The 24,551-nt window shown below is 33.9% G+C and overlaps 1 protein-coding gene across 22 annotated transcripts in view; it reads left to right on the top strand.

Annotated features, from left to right (window-relative positions):
• Positions 1-24,551, top strand: part of PTPRD (protein tyrosine phosphatase receptor type D) — a 1,150,230-nt gene that overhangs the window by 283,182 nt on the left and 842,497 nt on the right. For all 22 annotated transcript variants that reach the window (XM_054282388.1, XM_054282398.1, XM_054282418.1 and 19 more), the window contains exon 4: positions 11,413-11,519. The gene's annotated coding sequence lies outside the window, so the exon portion shown is untranslated. The remainder of the gene's footprint in view (positions 1-11,412; positions 11,520-24,551) is intronic.

The following is a 24,551-nucleotide window of genomic DNA, read 5'->3' on the forward strand; positions in this document are numbered from 1 at the left end:
CTTAATCAAACCAATAAAATCTCCCATCTTCTTAATCAAACCAATAAAATATCTCAAGGCTTTTTGCTATATGTTCCTAAACAAGGAACAGTACGATCTGGTGTTTGTGGCTATTCATCTAGTCTACTGACTATTCAATCTGCATCACAACAAGTTATTCCCTTGCTATAGAAATGGCTTAAATTACTTTTGATTAAGTTATTACCAAATGAAGCCATAAAGAAGGTTGTGAAAACAGTTTATTACACCTAACATATTAGGAGAACCATAAGATTGAAAACTAGCTTTTCCTTTAGGATAGAAGAAACCAGGGCAATAAATGGAAGTTATGATGTCAAAAGCTATTCCTGCATAGTGAGGATTCAGCCAGCAGGCATAAGGAAAGGCTGAAATTGGAATGAACCTCTGGATTACACCTAGTTGACAACTTCTGTTTATATAGGGCCACCAAGATCAGGTTTCCAGGACTCATGCCCAGAATAGCTTTTAATCTACAAGGGCAGAGATGCCACACTTTTTCTGGGCTACCTTTTTCAGTGGTTGGTTCCCAAAAGGGAAAAAGAGGTTTTTTGTGTTCAAAAAGACCTTCCTGTGTTTCAGTTTCTGCTCATTCCTCTGATCTTATCACCAGACACCTCTGAAAAGAGCCTGATTCCATCATCCTTGAACTGTCCCTTTAGATTTGTACATACTTTGATGGGATCTGCCTCGAGCATTTTCTCTGTCATCCAGATAATTAATAAAGGTGTTATATGTATTAAATGTGATCTGTCTTGTGTTTCTCTAACTTTCCATGATATATTTCACGGTGTTATGTGGGATAGGGGATTCCCTAGTGTAGCACCAGAGCAGGACATCACCCAGTTGTGTGGGAATAAAGGCAGACTGAGTTCTAGCTGTCATATCACATTGCAGGTGGGTGTCAGGACTGGACCTGGTGATTGTAGCCAGGGTCAAACACAGACCCATGATGATGGGATGACTGAAAAAACTTCCTCAATATTTTATCACTTACAAGGAAGAAAGTGTCACTTAAGTAAATTTGCTCTTCATATAGCATTGTGAGAGAACTTTTTTGGTTTAGGAGGAAATTATCTTTTCTGATCCTTTCCAGCATAAATTTTATATTCAAGGTAAATTATAAAGGACTGCACGCTAAGCAAGTCTAGTTGCCAGTTCCCTGATGATAGAATACATAACAGTTATTTGAACAGATGTTACTCCGGATCATATCTTCAATACAGTTTCTGTGTGGGAAACACATTCAACATTCCCTAGTTATTGGAAGCAGACAACCGCTATTTTGATTCCCGATATAAACTACTGTAGCTTTTAACAGTCTTTGTATGTATTTCCAATAGTCAGTTTTGATTCTTGGATTAATTCACAGAAACAGAGTAAGCAGGATAACTAATACCAAAGAATGCTTGAAATAAGCCAGAGACCTTTATGCCTATGGTTATTGAATGCATTAGAATCTCTCCAATCATATCTTTTGTTAAAGTAAATTTTTTTTTTCAGAAGAAAGAGTAAGAAATATAGTCCTAAATTTATAAATTTCAGATCTTTTATTTGGATCTATGTATTTTTTATGGAGCTATGACAAAAATAATCAGTGATGTGTGAAGCTTAAAAATGAGATCCATCTAAGTGATTTTTGAACATGGATTTATGCCGCTTTTTAAAATTGTTTAAATAGCATAACCATTCTTTGTCCAGGAATAACAGATGCAGGGTGAAGGAATTCTGAAATAAAATCAGAATGTATTAGTAATCACATCCTTTCTTGATAATGCCTTTATTTTCTATTGAACAAGCCTTTCACAATATTTATCAAGCAAAAGGAAAGCTAGAGCACACCTGATACATTTGGCCAGATTGCAGTAGTAAATTTCAGACACATGCATTATAAACTAAAGACAATAGTAAGGAGATTGTATTGAACTGGTTTGGATGAATAGCGAGTGGATGATGAACAGTATATTCAGGAGAACAGTAAAGTTCTCATTGATTCTATCCTTGCACAATGAACTTGGGGTCTTTCCCTGACATTCACTAAGGTTACTTGTTAAGATTATTTTGGCATATATTTTCAGAAGCACAGGAGTTGAATTTTATATGAAACTTTAAGCACAATCTATAGGAAATCATAAAAACCCCAAACACATTATTTGTTTAAAGCCAAATAAATAAAAAATGAATAAATTAGAAATTTAGAACTTCTAAAGCCTAAAACATTTTTTTTCAAATCCCAAAACCTAGTAAGTATTATTTTTGCCAGTGTTGATAGAAAGTTTTAGATCAATCCAACAGGGCAGAGTTTTAGGATCTGTTGGATTTGCCTCGACTCAGCTGATTTTATCTTGCTTTAACAAGTGTCTAGAAGTCAAGAAATGATTGCCAAACATTTTGAAGCTGCAGCTCTGTGAGTTTCATCAGGTCAAGGTCTGATGCTTTATTTCATCATCAGCATCATTCGAATTTTTGAAAATTTGCCAGTTTGATATCTTCATTTAATACACAAAATATTAAAAAAAGTTGTTTATCTGAAGTATCTATCTTAAACTTATGCAACCACATTTTAGATAACACCAACTGTCAGAACATTTGGATACGTGTATCAGCTGACTGCTTTTTAGGACTAAACAGAATCATTGCTAAGTAAAAAAGACATCACAAGGAGTCATTGGGGATATTTACCGAGATAAACTTTTTAATCATCTTATGTGGCTTACAATTACTACATTATTCTCTGTCAATGTCTGGTAGTCTTCTTAAACTTTAGTTAATAGTGTTATTAATTAATAGTGTTAGTAGTAGTGTAAAATTGTTAGTAATTAATTATTTAGTAAAATTGTTAGTAATTAATTAACTATTAAAAATAGTAATTAATAGTGTTAGTAATAGTGTAATATTGTTATATATACAATTTTATATATATATGCCTTTATGCTAATATTTCTCACTTTAAATTCCTTCCTGCTTAGATTTTACATATGCCTCAGAAGAATCACATATTCATGTGCCATATACCACATACATCCTTTGTTTCTCACACAGGTAGACTTAGAAGAAAAAGAGCATGTGTTGTATTTTGTAGCAGAAAAAAATCAGAAAACATTATCCTCTTTAAAGCAGTCAGCATTGCATAGGAAATTTAGAGAGGTAGTACATCATTACATTTTAAAATCAAAGATGCAACATTTATCTTTAAACAGAAAAAAAAAATCAGCTTTCAAAATTTAATAGTAATTTGAAGTTTAGTAGTATCTTTCCTGTATTAAGCTGTGCTTGCTAGGGTTTACAGGATAACAGCTTCTAGAAGAATCAAAGAAACCCTAATAAATACATGACTTTTCTAGTAATCAGACTCTGCAAACTAGGTTGCCTTCTGTTTCTTGTTTTTATCACCTCCATTCCAAACTTTAAAAAATGCAATTTGCAAAAAATTGCAAAAAACAGGCAGTTGTCTCTGCTTTAAGTGGAGAACTGAACTAGGAAAATCACTCCTTTGTTCCCTGTCTAAATTATTTGTGATTCTCTGGCTTTGTGATAGAAAAACTTTTACAGTAAGTTTTGTCTGAGAATTCATCACCAGCTGTCCTTCCCTTATGTCATGAGGTACTGCATACCAGGACATCAGAGGACACTTTAGTCAAACAGTTCCTCCAAGTGCACTACTATATCTTCTTTTTCACCTCTGGAATAAACTTACATGTTGTGCTGATTTTTTTTGTTGTTGAGGGTTTTTTGGTTTATTTGTTTGGTTTTAAATTTAATGGACATTATCTTAAAAATCACATTAGAAAATTGTAATCTAAGTAGAGATGTGGCAGTATTTTGAAATTATATGTAAAATTTCTCTTTTTTCCCTTCTTCCTGTCATTTGGAAGCATTTGTGGTCTCTGCAGCTACCTTATCTATTGTATTTTTCACAGACTTCATTGCTTATAAGCTGAATCTGGTTCTAAGGTTACAGTTTAAGATTGGTAGAGAAATTTCTGGATATGCTCCTTTTTATCCTGAGAAGTATTTATAAGCAGTTTGGTCACCACTATGATTGTAATAATAAGGGTCTGTAGTATCAATACGAAGTAAAGTTGTATTTTATTTTACCATCTAGCAGTTTCCAGTCTTTTCTGTCATTTTCCTGCCATATGCATTAATTTCTCCATGTCCTATTAAAAAATAAGACAATTTGTTTTAGAAGTACCAAACTGCAGCATACATGAATGATGATTATTCACTCAGCCATGAGTTTTAAGGATAGATCTGTTTGTCAGGGATGGAAGACAGAGCTTTCATTCTGAAAATAGAATCAAGCAACCCTTAAAATTCAAGACCTCTGAAGATTAAGTTGTCTAGCTTAATCAGAGAGATGATTGAGGGATGAATTCTACATGAATATATATGTATATGCACACTACTGTAATTGAAAAGAGAGGGCAGCTGTTTAGCTTTGAAGACAAAATGAAAACATAAAGCCAGTTATTAAGACCCAACTTTTAGACAGGTATTAACATTAGAAATACATATTCCAGTTGAGATATTTAAATAATATCAGAGTAATACAATGCAATCTTTGATCACTCAATTATTTCAAATATATACTTCACTCCAGAAAATTTTATAACCTCTGTGCATCGTTTTAATAAATATAGGACTGCTTTTGTTCATTTGGACAATGATGTATTTAAATCTCCGATTCCTCATTTTCCTCCTCCTCCTTCTCATCCTGCTCATCATCATCATCATCATCATCATCATCATCATCATCATCTTTCAAGACTACTGGGGAAAACAAAATTTAATGCATTGACATTTTAATGTTCTTTGTACTTGCATCTATACATTGAACCAGTAACAAAATCAAATTTCATGCTTCAAAGCTTTAGCCAGTCATCAGCAAAGTGAAGGAGTACATTGTCTTGATGAGTAATTGGTTAGATATATTATTTCAGCTCCTTCTCTAGAGAATCAGAGGCTATAGCTGCAACTATAGACTGGAAGAAAAGACAGATAAAAAGGCACTTAAAAAATATTTTTAGCTGCTGACATAATCAAGGTCATGCTGATCACCAAATTTTTATTTGAGTAGCAAATTTTCCGTGGTAAGTCTGATGGAGAATTTAGGAGATTTCTATCAACTTCTTAATTTTCTTTACAGCAAAATGAGTTGATGGAGGTCTTGAAATGACATAATGTGAAATTATTTTTCAGGTTCTAAATTTTATGATCAGAATAAATCGGTTCTTGAAAAAACTTAGCTGAGTTTTGTTTGAATTATCTGTGTATATTTCAGACAATAAAATCCTTTCAATATTTAAAACCTGGAGAAGAAGACATACGGCCTCCCTTGATGTCATGACCTACTTGGGGAGAAATGAATACAATCATTACCCCTATGTACTCTAATAAGGGGAATTTACCAACTCTGGCAGCACTCAGATCAAAAGGCTGACTGTTGTTGTGGTTGACCTTGGATTGCTGCCATATCCCCACTCAGATACTGACTCACTTCCCCTCCTCATCAGAACAGGAAGAGAAAATAAGATTGAAAATTCTTGTCATTCGTTAGTGACTTTACACTCTTTATGGGAATAGAAATACAACACACTAGAAAATGACCTGATTAAAATTAGATAAAGAAAATAAACCAAAAACATCCAGATTAATGATTATGCATTTAAGATAAAAATTAAAAATGTGGAAAATCTGTACCGTTAGCCACAATGTAGCAAACACTGTAACTGTGAAGTTGAATAAAATAATTGCTTCATAATTCTAGTTAGATAAGAATATTATGAACCTCAAGGAAATCTTTAGCAATTCAATTTACCTAGTATCCTGCATTTATAACACAGCTCCAGCATGGGTCATTTCCATGGGGTTCAGTCCTTCAGGAACAGGCTGGTCCAACATGAGTCCGTCATGATCTCTAAGTTTTGTGAGAAAATATGCTGCCACTTGGGGTCTTATTCACATTCTCCTGTCTGGACTTTCCACAATCAACAACTTCATTTGCACATGTTTTTCTGAGTGCAGAGAGGTCTATGGCCTACAGTGTTGATATCTTCTCCAACAAGGTCTTCCATGGGCTGCAGGAGGACAATCTGTTTCTCCATGGTCTTTACAGGCTGCAGAGGAATCCCTATTTCAGTGCCAGGAGCATATTTTCCTTTCTCCTCCCCTGATCTTAGTGTCTGCAAGTTTTTTCTCTCACATTTTTTCTCAGTCCTGTCTCTCACAACTGCTACACAGTATATGTTGCCCTTTCCAAGATATATGTTATCAGAGAAGCAGAATCTTCTTTGCTGATGCATTAAGCTATGGATCCATTTTGGAGCTGCCTGGAACTTTCTCTGTCTCATGTTGTGAAAGTCCCTACTCTCACAGAAACCTCTGTTTCCGTGCTCTCTTGTTGCTCTCCTCCCCAGTATCTTGCCAAAACAGGCAGGAAATATTTATAATTAGGACTCTTGCATTATCATGAAAAAATATTTTAAAACGTAATCAGAATCTCACTCTATAAACCCATAGTTGATTCTGACTTCAAGTAGTTACTAGACTACTACAATCTTGGAGCAGGTAGAGATGTTAGACTCTGTAATCAGAAGTAAGCTCTTATAATTCCACAATGCTTTAGAAGATGCCTTTGTTTTTATTTTTTCATAGGAAACCATTAGTTTTCTAGCATAAATCAGAATGTGACAATCTCAGTCACTTTAAGTTCTGAAGTCAGGATCAATGTATTTATTAACACTTTTCAGTCTGTGAACATATGTTACAGATTTGCTGTCTCTGCATTTGCCCTGTATTTTTGTGAAGCTTCTTGTTATCTCAAGCATATCATCCCTTGTAGTGTAAAGACTTGCAGTCTTACTATAACGACTTGCAATCTTACCTAAAAGATACTGCAGCTGATGAAAATTTTCTTGTTAGGTCAAGAAAGCCTGGAAAATTTGTTTTGAGAGGGCAGTAAAATAGGTAGTATGATGCAGAATTTACAACTTTGAGAGCAGCAGGAGAATAACATGCTTATTCTCTCTTGAAAGCATGATAGGGTAAAATAGATTTCTTATGATTCTTATGATTTCCCTAAGGAGAATCAAGGTATAAAGGTATATTAATTTTTTCTGATAAATAGAGTTTTTTAAAAGGTACAGTGATTAATAATATTAAGAGGAAATAGGAAATTCCGTCATTGATTGTAGTGTTTTGTAATGCAAATATAATGAACCGTCATATATAAAAATAGTTTTATGTTTCTGTTCTTTTTGTGTGTTCATGTTAGTGTTAAAATTTGTGTTGTATACTTAGAAATAGAACTATGGTGCTCAGGTACTGGCAGAAATTAAGTGTATTTTAATATTGTTCTAACTTCTGTACTGTTTCTCTGCCATGCTTTGAATTTAGTTATGTTCTTGGTAAAGACTTTAAAATGTAATCTACACAAACCTCGAAGAACTAAAAAGGTTTCATTTGAGAATACACTTTTATTTTGTTCTCTATTTTTTGCTTGTTTTATTTGTTTCTAAATTGTATGGCTATGGCTGTAGGAAATTATTGAGTGGAAAATGTTTTGAGATCTTTAACTAAAGAGAGAAATTAAGCTCTCAAATGCAAAAATATTCCATCACTGAGAAAGCAAAAATTACTCTAAAAGGGTATCACTTTCAGGGATGGAAATTTTATGAAACATATATGTTCATTAATTTGCTTTATTATTTGGTGTTATTTTTGCTATTAATTTGATAATGTTTCCGTATTTATAATAAAAGATAATAGAAACATTAACTGTTTGCACATATATATATATATCTGTGAATCACAAATGAAGGTAAAATACGTGGAACAAATAAAATTTATGTAACTGTAAATGTGGATTAGTTGTTAAAACAGACAGACTGTATAAGGTAGGGTCATATCCCAAAAGTGCAAATGGAAGGACATAGAGAAAAGCATTTAATTTTTTTAAAGGGAAGTTATCATCATCTCATGCAGCCACTTTTTCTGTCCAAAGAAATAAGCAAAGGCTTACTGAACTCTATTATTTATGGAAGTGAAAAGGATATAATGGAATATTTATAAATAATTTGCCTTTTATCTAATTTACACTACTAAGTATAACTTGTGTACTATTTTCCCTTTTTCAGAAATCATGAATATCATATAAACATTGAGAATGTTCACTGATGTGTTGTTTCTGTGATGTCTGAGGCAGGATTTCATATTATGTCTTGTGATTTTAAAAAGAAATTTTCAAAGAAGGTATAGTATCCATGTCCCAAGTGGCATCTAGCATATCTGAAAGCTTCTACCCTATATTCCTTTGAACAAGGGCTTTTGTGGCAGAATCTTGTCATTTTTTTTCTATCAGCTGATCTAATAAGATATATTACTGCTCTTCATAAGCTTTCCTTTAATATCTAGCTTTTGTTTTTGGAGAATAGTGTCATAGGTCTGAATCAAACACATTGGAATTAACTGTGACCAGAAGCACATATGTAAACGTCAGTGCTGAAGCCTAACCTTTTTTTTAACACTGTCAACTATATATTGCCATCTGGCTTTCTCAATCTGTTTTCTAAGAAAATGTAAATGTTTCCACCCTGCTAGCAGGGAAGTCCAGTGTACATCATAGAAGAGTGAGGATGTAAAGCTCAGTGCTCTGTTAGTGGCTAAAAGAAGTAGCAGACAGCCCAAAGCACCATGCTTATCTGTTGCTGTAATTCAGGAGCCAAAGTGATATTTCCTTCTGTTCCCAACTGATAACAAGTGCAAAATACAGGCAAAAATAACTTTGCGACAACTGCATTCCTATTAAAAAAAAAAAAAAAAAAGAAAGAAAACGCAACTGCTGGGCTGATTGGCAAGATGTTGAAAATGCTCATAGGTTTGCTGACGCTGAAATGTGGAGAAGTGGAACTAAGGGAAGGGGAAACTGAGTTCTGGGGAAAAAGAGGGGAAGAGAAGCCAAGAAAAGACATAGCAAAAGATTAAGTACAGAAAGAAAACAATTTTAATTTAAAATTTAACAAGGAAGGTATATTTTGAGAGAAAATATCTTTTGCTTCACTGGAATTGAAAATGTGTACCCAGTTTGTTTCCCTACAGTAGCTGAAGCGTGAGAGAAAAATCTCATGACACTGTTGCACAGGTTTGTTTCCCAATTTCAAGTTAGGAGTAACAAAAGAGAAGAGGTTTTTACCTCTTAACCTCTGGTGATGATTCAGTCTCCTGCACTTCTCTGCCTTGGAGAATTCCAGACTAGACTTGTTTGGAAATTCACCATTAGAATACTTTCTGTTAAGAAATTATTAGTTGTTCTCAAGATGCAACTTGTGATGACATATACAGCAAAGTGGATTTATCTTTGAAGCACTTTGGAGAGATTTAATTCTCAGTTGCACATTTTACTCATTAACCTTTGCAGTCTGGAGACATGGTTGTATTTCCCTGCACTTTTAGAAAAATTGTTGGTTTCTGCCAAAGTCTACAAACACTTTTGGAATTCTGCCTGTGAATAAATGTTTTGAAATTCAAAAATATTACAGGACTTGTAACAAAAGCCCTTTTTCAGCTCTCTACTGATAGTTATTTGTGGTCAAATCACATTGACCACAAATCGCATTTTAAATTAAATTTGTCTGAACAGATGATTTATTTATAAACAGACTCCAGTAATGCTTATACTGAAGGGCCAACTACTGAAAGGGCTTCTGAGAAAATGAGTTTACTAATGGTGTAAGTCCAGGGCTGCAAAGTGTTTCTGGAATAATGTAGACTTTTTATTTTTTGGAATTATATATATAACTAAGATAAGGAATTTGTTTCTTGTTATTAAAATTAGAATATAGTAAAAGGAACCTTCAGCTGTTAGGTAATCGCATATTAATTTTATAAGATTATTTCAATTGTTTTGGACTAATTAATTATTTAAGCAATTAAACTACAGGAAAAGCGTTATTGAATTTTTTTTAAAGTTAGAGCATACTTATTATTCTGATGAAATAAAAATGTGCAATTTCCCCTAAATAAAATAACATTAATTCTTAAAATAATGTCAGTATGTGACAAGGTCTAGTTCTTCTAGATGTTTACACTCTAAATTAAAGGCCATAAATTTTTCAGATGTGCAGTGCCTCTCCAACAAGTATTTATATTAGCATTGAATAACTAACTATACAGTATTAATCCATCTTCTTGTAGAGTCTTTTTATAACCTATCATTTCCTCATAAGTTGTATATCCTTTACAGCAAGGAATGCTGATGGATAAAGAGCTGAAATTTTCTAAGCCACCTGTGATTTTCTGAATATTGTTGTTCTGTCCATATTGCTACCATTGCATGAAAACTTACTATTAAGTTATTTTAAGTCAGTGAGTTTCTGAAAAATTTGTCTCCTGTAGAAATCTATTCATTGTGTTGTAATAAAGCTGAGAGTTGTAATACATTTGGTTCTCTTTCAGTTAGAAGGACAGAAATATCATATGGTCACAAGACAACAAAATTACTGAATATTTACTTCCAGGTGTAATAAATCTCTGGTTTTTCCACTGTGTTTTTTTCCACGTTTCCATTAATATCTCTGTCCCCTCAGATATCTCTCTGTTGTCATGTTGCTACTGGTTGACCTTCTTCTGCCTGCAAATAGCTTCCATGAAGACTTACAGTATATTTTTTTTCCCAGAAACTTCACTTAAACTGATTTGGCTATGATTTTCAGAACCATCTTTTCCCCATCTTCTTGATATTATATTACACTCTTGATATATTAGATTGATATTACAGTATAGTATAGTATAGTAGAGTATAGTATAGTATAGTATAGTATAGTATAGTATAGTATAGTAGTTGCTCTTTCAGTCAGTTAGGACTTCTTATCTTCATTTCCTTTCAAAGGTGATAGAGAGCAATTTAAAATTGAGAGACCTTTTCTTTAACCTTTTGTTTTATAAATCATTTTCTCATAAATTTGAAGTCTATAGTCTGTAATAAGAAGAAACTTGGAAAAAAGAAACGGTACTTCAAGATCAAAATGAAAATGAATATTTCTTATTTAGATACCTACATTAAGCTCCTTTGCTCTGAAACACTTAATTTGCTACTGCTAAATTCTCTGACTAATTTCTTCAGCATCAACATTTTTAAATCCATACATATTTGTATAAATATATATATGAATAAATGTACACAAAATGAATTCTTTTTAGACCACTTATTTATATGTATATTGTATCACACAATCAAGGAGAAATTCAAAGAGTGAAACTGTTTATGCTTCTATCCTTTGTGTAACTGTTTTGATGACCCCTCTAATGAGACAGGCTAAGATAATATAATAAATGTCTTATTACACTTGGAAGATAGGGAAGAAAAATAGTAACTGACACTCTGTTTCATTCCAGGTGGGAGTAAAAAACAACTGTTTTCCTCACCATTTACAACCAGTTAAGAATTTGACTGACAGAATGTTGGCACCAGCTGTGGCAGAACTGATCAGCCTCAACTCCAAGTAAGTGATGTCTTACACATTTGGAGATTCATTTCAGACTAAATTTACAAAGCCTACTGATTTCTAGCAACAAACACAAATTAAAAATACACTTTATATGGCACTGTAGAGGACATAGACTTCCCTTGTTGTAGAATTCTTAAACATATCTTTAAATCAGTGTGTAATTTCATCTGTTCATAATGTTACTTGGCAAATTGGATGCCACCTCATTCTGATTCCTCTTCCTTTCTAGGCAATTAAAAGCACTATCTGAAAGTAATGACAAATTATTGTGAAACATAAATATGAACATGAACATGGAGGAAATGTTCAATGATCAAGAAAATGTAGACAAAAAATAGTTTGTTGACATAGAAGAAAAACTGGTGGAAAAAAACCTAAGTAAGAATATTTGGATGCTAATTAAATTAACCCTACTTCCCACTGTATTTCTCATGGGAGACAATTGTGGGTAAAGAACAGAGTAAGAAGCCTTGATAGGCCAAAAATTATCTCTGAGGGAGGTCCACATGTTATCTTTCACATGGTTAAGGTGACAGCAGTGCTGCAGTCACCCACACAGGAATTACGCACACACATTAAAGTGCACCTCTCATCCTTCTAGTCTTAGATTTTTAATATTCATGGACACCAGTATCTCAGTTCTACTTAGAGTTTTGTTTTCTTTGATGTAAAAAGATCCCATTTTTCTTATAGCTAGTAGGAAACTGTGGAGAAGATAAAGGCAGGATGGTTATCAGTTTGTTGGATCAGCTTTTTGCTTACAATATAATTTCTCAGTGAAAATCTATTTTCCTCTTTCAAAACTGGGCACACGATGCCTATTGTAGCAGACCACAGCTAAGAGCATAATTTTTACATTGGTTCATTTTTACATTGGTATATATATTCAGTATGTACCATTCAAATTGTTCCCAAATATTAACTAGCATGTAGTGAAAAAAAATCAGAATTAAGAGAGTGTGATGAGAGTGTGACTTAATTATTTAAGATATTTATGTACTCTGGAACATAAAAAAAGTAAGATGAAAAATGAGGGTGTTAAGTTACATATTTCACAAGTACTTCTAGTGAGGAAAGTACAAGAGATAAAGTGAGAGACTACTTTTAGATAAAAATATAATATGTGTATATTAATCAATTTAGCTTAATACTTACAATATGAGTGACAAAAAATATAACCCAGAAAAATGAAGGATATAGAGCTTAAGAAAATTGCTGCTCAAGTTACAGCAGTTTAAAATACCCTGACACCAGAATACTCAGTCTTTTTCTACCACTTTGTCCCAGTGATAGACTAAAAGGCAAGGAAAAGAAATATTGTATTCATTCTACATATGGGAACAAGGTCACAGCAAAGTGAACATTTGACATTACGAGTCTGCTATTGGGCCAAAAATGGAACCTGTTTATTTTGACCCTTATTCCAGGGTTTCAGACTTCATCTCTGTGAAAGGTTAACACTTTGCATCTAGATAACATCAGGATCAGATTTTCACAAGCTTTTAGTACCCTCACTGGACGAGGTCTTCTATTCTTTCCACGGAGAGCACTTAACTGATTATCAACTGATAGTCCCTGATTTTAAAATATGCTGAAGGTCAAGGTTAACATTTTAGCAGCTTTCCTATGTGATGACAAAATTTGACAAGGTCTAATTGGTTGTGATTTGTCTTTTAATCTTGTAATCTCTTATTATTGTTCCATTTATATGTGTGAAGATAACAGGATTTAGAGGCATATTGAACTGACATTTCCCTTAGACACGGGAAAAAAGAAACTGTGTATGTACTGATGACATTTCTCTGGATTGATTCAATTAATAAATAAGGGCAAGAAAAAAGCTTAGCTTCTGTCTCCCTCTTTTTTAGTGCTTTGAATAGGCAGGTAGTGAGTAGGGCAACAGTTCTTTTTACCAGTTTTGGAGCTGTTCTTTACATGGTGTTGTCGGGAGGGTACGAAAATCTCTTTACTGTTTGTTCATCAATAATGAGTCTAAAAGTTATATATAGAGAAAAAAGGAAACTGATTCCCTTTAAACATGACAAAAATTCTGTCTGCAGTTCTTAAACTAATGCCTGCTAATATATTAAATTTAAGGCTTGAGAACTTTTACATAAGTTCAAAAGCATCTTCTGAATGTTTATGTAAATAACATATTCTTAAAAGTCTTTGAAACAAGAACATCTACAAAGATAGAATTTTAAGTACTTTTGCATATTTATAAGTGCAGAATTTGCTGATGGTTAATGTACTGTATGTGCAATACACATACAAACCACTCAATAAATGAAGCAATCCCAGAGCAGACCAAACAGAGATGGCATGTGAATATAGTAATATGAATATCATTGCATGTGGAATCCTGACATCGTCTATTTTTATAATTCCTGTGGAGTGAAACTACTCTTCTTTTTATGCAAATGTGAAATTCAGGTGAGAAAAAGCAATTAATTTCCCCAATGTATGATAGGAAATACATGGAAATCCAGGGAGATAGATACTTTTCCAGATCGTTAAGATCTTGGAAATGAAGCTGCCCTTTGTCCCTTTGTGCAGGGCTGTCAATAATACAGGAAACAAGCAGTCCGTTTGCATTTTCACATACAAATATTTGTGTTTAAAAAGGGCAACAATTTTTGGAAACAATTTATAGCATTGGGAATACTGGGTTTTTTTTGTCATATTCTACACACTGGTGTTACAAGAAAGCTGTCAATCATCTTTATTTCATATGATGTTATCATATGAAAGATCACACATTTCACGCATCTTATCATATTAATTTTTATGTACCTTTTATGTCAGGTAATATACCTGACTGAGTTCTGGGATGGGGCATGTTTGTTTATATGTGATAGGAATTTGGATAGATCCTATCTGTTGATGCTAAGTTGATCTCAATAGAGCTTTTGCAGACTATTTTCAAGCTGACTATTTTCATGCAAAGTTATTTGCCTTGTGTTGAACATTAAAGTCACAGCTAAAACTGTTCAGTCATGTCCTAGGTGAAGCTTGGATAAAATATCTCGGTATGTCCATTATTTTTTAAAAAGTATATAGCTTTTACTCAAGATAAACTGTTGCTTCTTCACTAGAAATTCACTAGAAATCACAGTAATTATTGACAAGACCATAGTTTGCTTCAATTTCTAGCAAAGATTGCCACATGTTGCAAGATGATTTGCTTCTGGGGATATCTTTGTACATATTGTTTATAAAAACTTAGAAGTTTTTGTCTGCATGGAGGATACCCCAATATCACACGACTCCTACATGTGATTATGTAGTCTTTTTGCCTGTATGCTAAGATGACTAAATCTTATTAGGTGTAAAAAGGTATCAATTTAATATGTAAAAAAATAATTTACTAGTAGTATAATTGAAATATTGAAAGTCTAAATAAAATACTATTGTCAGTTCAGATGTTATTATTACGCATAAGGAAAGAAAATAAGTTTACTGATGAGACCAAAAACTGAGAGGTGCTATTGACTCTTGGGCAACAAGAAGGTTTGCAGAGGGATCTGGGTAGGTTGCTGCAGTACTGTGTCCCACAATTTAAAAAGATTTTAGTATCTTCTAATATATCTAGAGGAGGGCAACAAAGCTCATGAAAAAGCTGGGAAACATGTCCTGTGAAGAATGGCTAAGGATTTTGGCCTTGTCCGGTTTGTAGGAAAAGAGGCTCAGAGGTGACTTAATTTCTTTCTGCAGCTTCCTGAGAAGTGGAGATGAAGGTACTGACTCTTTTCTCTGGGATTCAATGATAAGACAAGTGGGAATGGTTTCAAACTGTGACAGGGGAATTTCAGATTGGACATTAGGAAGCAATTTTTTATCTAGTGGGTGGTCAAAGCCTGGAAAGTAGAGTGGTGGTTGATGTTGTGTCAGTATTTAGAGGTGTTTGGACAATGCCCTTAGCAACAGGCTTCAACTTTGGATCAGCCTTGAAGTGGCTAAGGAGTTGAAGTAGATGTTTGTAGGCCCCTTCCAACTAATGTATGTTGTTCTGCTCTAAAGAATAAACAAAAAATATATTACTAGAGAATATCTCTCCATAATCATCATAGAATTATAAAACACCAGATTGGAAGGGGCCCTCAGAGATCATCTGGTCCAAACTTTCTTGTCAAAAGCATGGTCCAGACAAGATTAAGCAGCACCCGGTCCATCTGAATTTTAAGTGTCCAACACTTTGGAATCTACCATTTCCCTGGAGAGATTACTCAGAAGTCTGATTGTTTTGAAAAAACTTTCCTCTTGCATATAATCAGATTATCCCTGAAAGTAACTTGTAACCGTTACCCCATATCTTTTCCAAATGACTCCTTCTGAAAAGGGAGTCGTCAACTTCTTTGTAGTCACTCCAGTTTTTCCTGGGTGGATGTTGTCAGGGCCCATCAATTTGCAGAGGTGAAGTTGCAGTAAAATTTACTCACCAACTCATCCTTCAGCGAAGGCGGGTTTCTGTTTATTTCAACCTGGACTTTTGCTCCCCGGGTCGAGCAGTGCTGGTGCAGAGACAGGTGAATGAAGTACTGAGAACCTCTCCCTTTTCAGCATTTTTGGTGACTGATTCACCTCTCTTGTTTAACAGAAGGATAGTACTTTCCTTCTGTTTCTGTTTGTCATTGAACAGTTTCTTGTAGTTTTTGATGTCTCTGGTCAAGACCAGTTTTAGCCAAGCTTTTGCTTTTGTAACTGCATCTCTGCACACCTTGGAAACACTCTTGTGTTTATCAATGGGTCTTCATTTGTTTTGACATTTTTGATATGCTTCTCTTTTGGTTGTGATCAGACTCAAAAGCTTGTAGCTCAGCCAAGGGGATCTCTTGCTCTGCTTACTTCCCTTATCTTTACAGGGGATTAACTGGTTTTTGCTTCCAGAAGTGCATTCTTGAAAAACTCTCAGTATTCACCAGCTCCTTTTTCCTCCAGGGAAGCTTCCACAGAATACCTCCCAGCTGTGTTCTGAGCATGTTGAAGTTTGCTCTTCTAAAATCTTTGTCTTTAAAATCTTTAAAATCTTATATGCTCCCTTCAACCCCAAGCTTCACAATACTGCCACTAAGGCTATGACTAACCAAGATAATTGCATAGCAGGTTTCCTTGGTTTGTGAGCAACAAGTCCAGCTGTGCCTCATTCCTTTTTTATACATCTAGTTTTTGTATGAAGAAACAGTCCCATTTCAGGAACTCTCTAGATTTCATGTGAGCTGCTGTATTCTTCTTCCAACAAATGTCTGCGTGTGCCCTAAATTGCCCTATAAGAATCAAGTTCTCTTGATCCAAAGCTTGACAAGTTCTTTATAACCGCAAAGTCTCCAGTATAATCTGAACCACTTTTCTTGTCATTTACTCCCTTTGCTCCTCTACACTCTATCATACACCCCATTTCCAAACAGCCTCTGTTTTCATGCCAGCAAGCCGTCTTCACCAAATCATTATGAAAACCCAATAGATGTTACATACAGACTTCACGTATTTGTTATTAAACTCTATTTAAAATTATGGTCACCAAAAAAAACCAAAACTAAACAAAACAACCCCCTTCCACATGAACATACAAAAAGAGAAAAATCCCACAGTAATCAATCAACCAAAAACCATCCAAAAACTCAACAAAAAAAAAACCATCCAACTAAAACAAAACAGAGATGGGCAGGCCAGGAGAAAAGATTATATCTAAACAAGTTTAAGCAAAATTTCAGGCAGCTGAAAGCTGTTTCAAAGTGAGACTGATAAGCTTAATTTATGAAAATTTGCAAAGTGACCATAATACCTGTGGTTGGCTACTGGCAGTAGTGAAGTTTTTATTTACCGCAGTGAGCATTGTTCAGTCTGTAAGTACTTGTCCTAATCATTATTTTCCTTCTGTTTCTGCTTGTCATTGAGCAGTTTCTTGTAGTTTTTGACGTCTCTGGTCAATACCAGTTTTAGCCAAGCTTTTGCTTTTCTAACTGCATCTCTGCACTCCTTGGAAATGCTTTATTGTCATTACGAGAAAGAAATCATCTTCTTTATGCTGACAGTGTTATCTATGTGATTTGTGAATATTGCAGAACAGGACTTAGTAAAAAAATCTATCTAGCTACTCATTAAATAAGCATTATCTCTTACCTTAACTTCTTATATGTGAGACTTAAAATGTCAGAACTGGTACAAACAGCAAAATTTACTCATTTAAAGCATTTTTAAATGTTTTATTTTGCTGACATAGCCACATTTACAATGAAAGGAAGTGACACCTTCCCTTACCTCAGAGAATCTGTTTTTTTATTAGGCTTCATATTTTGCATATTCTCTTCTGCAACTTTTCTCTAATTTGATTTACTCAAATTCAGAATTAAACATTTAAACATAAAGAGTTGCTAGTTCATTTCCTCTCAATGTAGGAGCAGGCATAAAAATTGTTTATTTTTCACCTAAATTGAAATAAAATTATTATTGTTGGAATAAAATGTGTACTAATTGTAGTAAAATTATTTGGATTTTCTAAAACAGAAAATAAGAGGCAACATTCTTGTCTCTGTATCTCACCGTCCGCCATCTCCTTTTGACTCAAACCATAAATTAAATAGATAATAAAATCTAAAAGTGACATCCTCAGAAAGCTATTAGGTTTCTTATTTCTTTCCTTTCTGCTATTGACTTTTCATATGTGAATAAATACATTATCCATAGCAGTATAGCTGGTGGCTGAATTATTTATAAAAAAAAGTCTGGTTCCTTCACTCAGGAATATTTGCAGTAACTTATAGGAAAGAAGTTCTGAATTAATTGTTAACATTGCAAACATACAAACAGATATTTTACAAAAACAAAACCATTCTAGATTTTATCTGCGGTCAGTCAAACCTCCCAAACCATTATAATTTCATGATGTATGCCCATTTTTTTAAAATTAGTTTAAATCTAGTTTGCTGTTGTCTGTAAATAATTAGCATTCAAATAGTGTCAGTCAGATTGTCAAGCAGCCGACATGCGCACAAACACATCACTGCTTATTGCAGCAAAAATAATGCTTAAAACTTTAGAAGTTTTTACTGCTTCAAAGCATTTTAGCAGTAAATACAACACCTGATCCCTCCATCTCTACATGTTTAGTGAGGTTGTGAAAAATTCAGCAATGCTCCAAGAGGGCAGCTAATGCATCTGATTTTCTCATCTTGTGTTTGGAAGTCCCTTCTGAAATCTGTGTGAAACTTGTTCCAGACCTGGTGTGTTTCAGTTTTCCCCATGAAACTCAGTCCTTTTAGGGCAGATCACTTCAGTGTTGACCTCTTGTATCATCACTGAAAGAGCACGTGCAAACTGAACTTTTAGTTTGCACTGAACCACAATGGATTTCTTAGACAGATATACAGCTATTAACTTAGAATGCCAAATGTGGGCACTCACATTCAGCAAAAAAAAAAAAGACTCAGGAATGATGATTAAATAATATATTCATAGATTACACTTCCATTCACATATTTTGGCTTCACTGTTAGTAACTAACTCTTCAGACTGAAATTACAGTTTTTTCTCTCTTCAGTCCAGCTACTCTCCTCTGCTTCTCAAGGCTGCGAAGGACACATGGCCTGGAACCACCATGCATGTGAATTCACCTTAGACTCTATGTGCTTTTGCAACTGTAAAAAAGTACAGGTAGCATATGTCTGTCTCCTGTCTGACCAGAAAGGCTGTACACAGGTAGCTGGAAAGATAGCAGACATCCACACAAAATCATTGATAACATAATTAAGATTTCCTGATTCTATGTAATTGTTACTTTAAATGCAATTTCCTTTTTTAGTAGAGAACACATGGAAAAAAATATGGAAGAGATGCTGGTATAGCTAGATGTAACTAATGAGAAGGGAATTCTTCAACTTGTGTTTCCTTTGAAGTGTTTAAGGTAGTTCTTGTAGAGGGCAAGAGAATCAGAGGGGACAGAATACTGGCATTCTTCCCATCCTAATGGACAGCTGGATCATGATGGACAGGTTTCCAGCAGTAGTACGACATTTCTGGACGATTTGTGTATGACAGATGGGATACCACCTGCTGACAAATTGAAGGGGCTATATTAACATTATTGAAAATAGGAAACTCCAAAACATGAGTAAATTAAAGGTGTCACATCTTTTGCTCTTAATATGTCAGGAAATATCAAGATTTATAAAGAGGTGAAACACAGAGGACAACTGACTCATTTGAAACTTATTCCAAAGTTTTGAATATGTAAAATGTAAAGGATATTGGAGGTATGTATAAATTATTAGGCTTGACAAAGTTCTTTAAGGATAGATTGTTCATAGCTGTCACTGTTAAACAAAATATGGATACACCTGGCTCTATTACCTTCATGAAAAAGTAGCTTCTTCAACACACTTGCAGTATTGTAACTACATTACTGCCTTTTTAAAGACCTTTCCTATCATGCAGGAGAATTTCTGTGCTTTTAGTTTCAGTTGTCATGTGAATGCATCCAGCGTAAAGTAACATTAAGCAACAAATTAAATGAATCTTAAAACTTTAGACATTTGATTGCTGAAGATCTGTAGAGGAATTAAGCTCACTTTGACTTTACCTTTTTTGCAGTATTTAAATTATTTTTAAGTGTGTTTATACAGAAAGGCTCCATCAGAATGACTACAGAAGGCCAGCCTGCACATATACTTTGATTATGTAAGGTACAGTTCTAACTAATAAGAATTTCTACCTTCTATGTGTGTGTGTACCTTCTACTCTTTTGTTTAAATACAGGTAAAAAAAAACCTCAAACTTTTCTTTAAATGAGTAAAAACCATAGGTGAGGAACTAGCAGCAGCAGGTAATTTCTAAAACTGAAGGCAGTATAAATTTTAGCCCATATGAAAGAAAACAGAAAAAAAAAATTTTAAAAAGCCCTGAGATGTAAAAGCAATGAGGAAGACTGGCAAATAGGAAGATAAGTCTTTTGGCAAAGAGATAGAAAGTTTAAAATTTAAATTTTCTATTTTCTAGAAAATAAGTGTTCAGTATTAATTCTAAGCTCCTAGAACTGCATGGCAAACTACCTCTTATTCTCCATTTTGTATCCAATAGGTAAAATTTGTTCACTATTCAGCAGCGCTATGCCACATTTTGCCCATATTTCCCATAATGAATGTATCCCTCCTGTAAGAGGATTTTCACTGGAAACAGTGCTACTTGTAGCAGAACAAAGAATTTGTTAACTCAGAAAGGATGTCCAAATTCTTTTCTATAGTATTAGGAAGAGTATTATATTTTTTAAGGCTCCCTGTCCATGGAAGATGGGACAAGTAGCCAACCCATTAAACAGTAAAAAGGAGTACTCTGTTTTAAGAATGAAGTCCTACCTGTTTCAGGATTTTAAGGGCTATAGCTGTAAACAATGTCTTGCTTCACATTACTCAAAGTTATGGCAATTAATTTTTCTTTGGTCTATCCTTTTTTCCTGGTAAATTTGTACTAAAAATAGAAATCTGTTTCAGAAGACATTGAAGTTAATCTCAAGCTTTTAGTATCATTTGTAGCGCAAAGATCATAAATGCTTGTTTTGTTTTATAGTATTTATTTATTCTTCTGTTGCTCTAAATAATTAAGATGTGTGAAAATTATAGTCACATAAGCAATAGTTCACAAACTACTGACTAATTCATTGATTACTGCTGCTTTGAAATATGACTACCATTTCTGCTGACACTTACAAGTAAGATGATTTATGGACAACACTTTCCCAATTAACATTATAATGTATAACTTTATATAAAAATCATATTACTATGTTAAACACACTAAATAGGCAATAGAATTCCTATCGCTTAGGCCCAGATATTTATGTTATAGAAATTCACAGTTATTTAAATATTTATAAAATGAGAGTTGAGAGCAGCATTTTGAAAAGCAGTTAATAATGAACAGACATCAAGGGAGCCATCATTATAACAGCAAAATGCTGTGCAATTCCAATAACTTCCCTGGTGCAGAAGCAGGCCATCAAATTTAATTAAAAGCAGTCAAAAATAAACTGAAAAATTGAACTGCAAAAGCCTATCCTTTGCCAGCAGCTGAAGGCAAAGAGAAAGAAAAGGGAGAACCTTGAAAGTAGTAATGAATTGATAAGCCTTTCTGCCTGCAACTTGTAATTTGTTCTGTCAGATTTTAGTATCAGTTAAACTAGATTAATAGAGCAACCACTGTCTCTCCATCTTCAATCCTATGCCCAGTCCTTTTCTTATGGGTTTTGATGGTAAATGAAAGCCTGAGAGGGTCAAAATTTAAATTAATTTCCTTGTCTGGTGATTTCATTTATGTAATTCTGTCATGTACATTAGTCAGACACAGACAAAATAAAAACAATTTAGAGACAGAAATAAACATTTCTATTGAATGTGTTTTCTGGTTCTTCCAGAGAGGTTGCATATCTTTTTATCCAACAAAGGTAGATATCACCTGCAAAATTCATCTGCCCCTACAGCCTCCCATGAGGTAATGAAAGATAAGGAGAATCATTTGCAATGTACGAGGATTAGCAAATTTATTGCTGCTTTATATGCTCAGATTAATGTGGATATATTCAAACTGTACCACAAGGACAGAACCAATTTACTTTAGATCATTTTATTTTTTATAATAATAATGTTTTAATGAAGCTAAATCTTCCCTGCTGTGACCTTATTATGTTTTTCAACATCAGTGAGAAATAGATTATATTGAATTGTAACAGAGCTCATGAAACAGCAGGAATTTGGAGGCAGAAGATCAATTATATTTTAGTGGTCAATACAGAATTAGAAGAGGCAAAAGCCAAGTAGATTGTGGGAAATAAACCGATTGGAAAAAAAAAAAAAAGTAGATTACTTTCATGCCAATCAACATTACACACTACTAGTTTTATAGGGGTTATAAAGACACAGTAATTTCCTGAGACAGAAATTCCCACTCTAGTAGATATTTTAGGAGGATTGAAATTATCATAAAACAAAGCAAAGTAAATAGGAAGTGTGATGTTGAAAGACTGCAAAAACTGATAGCAATATGACTGATTATTAATTCACTCTTTGATAATAAATCAACTCATATGAAATTAGAAGTGGCCTAAGTTATGAAATTTTTTGCATGCCATTCATTTTTCATCAGTTATCATAATTTGAAAGGTAAATAATAATTAATTCAAAATAGAAGTCAAACTTTTCCCTCATTCTAATTTCTCTACATCTTTGGTCAAAGTTTTTGCTCTTGAGTACAGGAGTGAAAAAACTTTCAAGAAAGATTTGCCTATAATTTGCTAGATATTAGAAAAAAATGCTCTTTAAATCACTTACTCTTGCTGAAATTCCTAGCTATTTTTGATGATGTTATATTCAATTTTAGATACCCTTTACACTAAAATAATGTAAAAAGCCCTCCAAAATACGTGAAAGGAGAGTCTACTACCCTCACTTACATGAAAAACTCCTTATTTTATGCATTATGTGGGAAGACTCTTGGATGTCATGCAAAGCAGTAAGAATAGTATTCATGTACAGGACTTCCTTGTACTTTTAATATGAAGAGGGCCTGCATATTCTTAATGCATATTAATTTTAATTCTTTAAACTTCTTCTGTATGATTCACAGTGAGACAGAAAATACTTACAGGCACATGGTATTCTAAACAAGTGAGTGAAAGAATTACTTGATTTTCAAACCTTGAAGGGATTCTTTGCGGTGAGGGTAGGATACCCCTGTACACTGTCAGCCTGATGTGTAGACATTTGAGATTGCTCTGGTGCAGTCAGATGATAGAACAGTCAAAAATCTTGGAAATAAATACAGGAAACATAATAACTTCAGCCAGTGTGAAGAGCATTTTTTACCTGAGGTACTCAGACTGAAGAAATATCCAGCATGATGTTAGAACTGAATCTGAAGCAAATACATGCCAAGGTTGGTCTGTAATATTTGCTTGCCCACTAGCCCCATCTGGAAAACAAGTCAGAGGATTTGAATGTCCCCACATATCAGCCGCCTAAATCAGGACCTTTGAATTCTAAAGAAAGAAGTAGAATGGATACAATATGTCAGTCATCAATGTTCTCACATTTATCTGTAAAGAGGAGGTCATCTTGATTTGCACTTATGGGGATAGGCAGAGAAATTCCCTTATGACATGACTCAGTGAAGCAGCTGCAGCTGTGTCTGTTCTATTTCTAGAAGGTTATCAAGAATTGGTTTGAGAGAAATGACTGGTGGATATATTTTTCAGATGGTTGGAAGGTCCCTATTCTTATCACAAGTCATTTATTTCCATGAACATATAGTCAGGCTGTCACACCGATATGTAGTCACATTCAATCTGGAAAACAAAGGAGAGACTCTCAAAATCCCTTACTGCTTTATAGAGTGAAATCCTAAATATAAACTTGGTATCCTTTGGTCTAGAGTGATCTTGCAAATACCTTCTCTCCTGGTGCAAGATAAGACATGAAAGGATAAAAAGGGATCACATATGCCATTCTGCTGTAAACCAAAACTCTTTTTTCTCCAAGTGTGTTGCCAGTTCATTAAACAAAAAGTTTCACCTTAGAGAAGACTTAAAATACTTTTGAAATTAAATCTAAACAAAACAGAAGAATACAGAGCTTATATTTGAACAACAATTCAGTATGGAAAATACTAATAGTCAATGCCTATGCAAAGATTGTACTTTAAAAGTGAATTTCAGTCTTGTGCATATACACCTTGGTTTTGTTTCTTCAAAGAAAATGTTTGAATATGGAAATTAAGTTAGCAGTAGGGAAAGTAAGGATAAAGATAGTGGAATTCTGCTTCTGGATAACACACCTTTTTTCATAAGTAGGAAGTCTTTTGATTTTTATTTGTTTTTCCTCTTCCTTCTTCTTTCTATTCTTAAATGAGAGATTATTCTAAGCATAAATTTAAAATCAAGATCAGCTTTATCCCACAAATCTCTGTAGTGCAAATCTGTGTCCAGAACTGCATAAAATCAATAAAATGTAAATACAACTTATAGAGAACATGTTGACTATATAA

Source organism: Melozone crissalis, unplaced genomic scaffold (assembly GCF_028551555.1).
Source record: "Melozone crissalis strain CALT ecotype California unplaced genomic scaffold, PUWL_Pcris_2 ptg000005l_1, whole genome shotgun sequence".
NCBI lineage: Eukaryota > Metazoa > Chordata > Aves > Passeriformes > Passerellidae > Melozone > Melozone crissalis.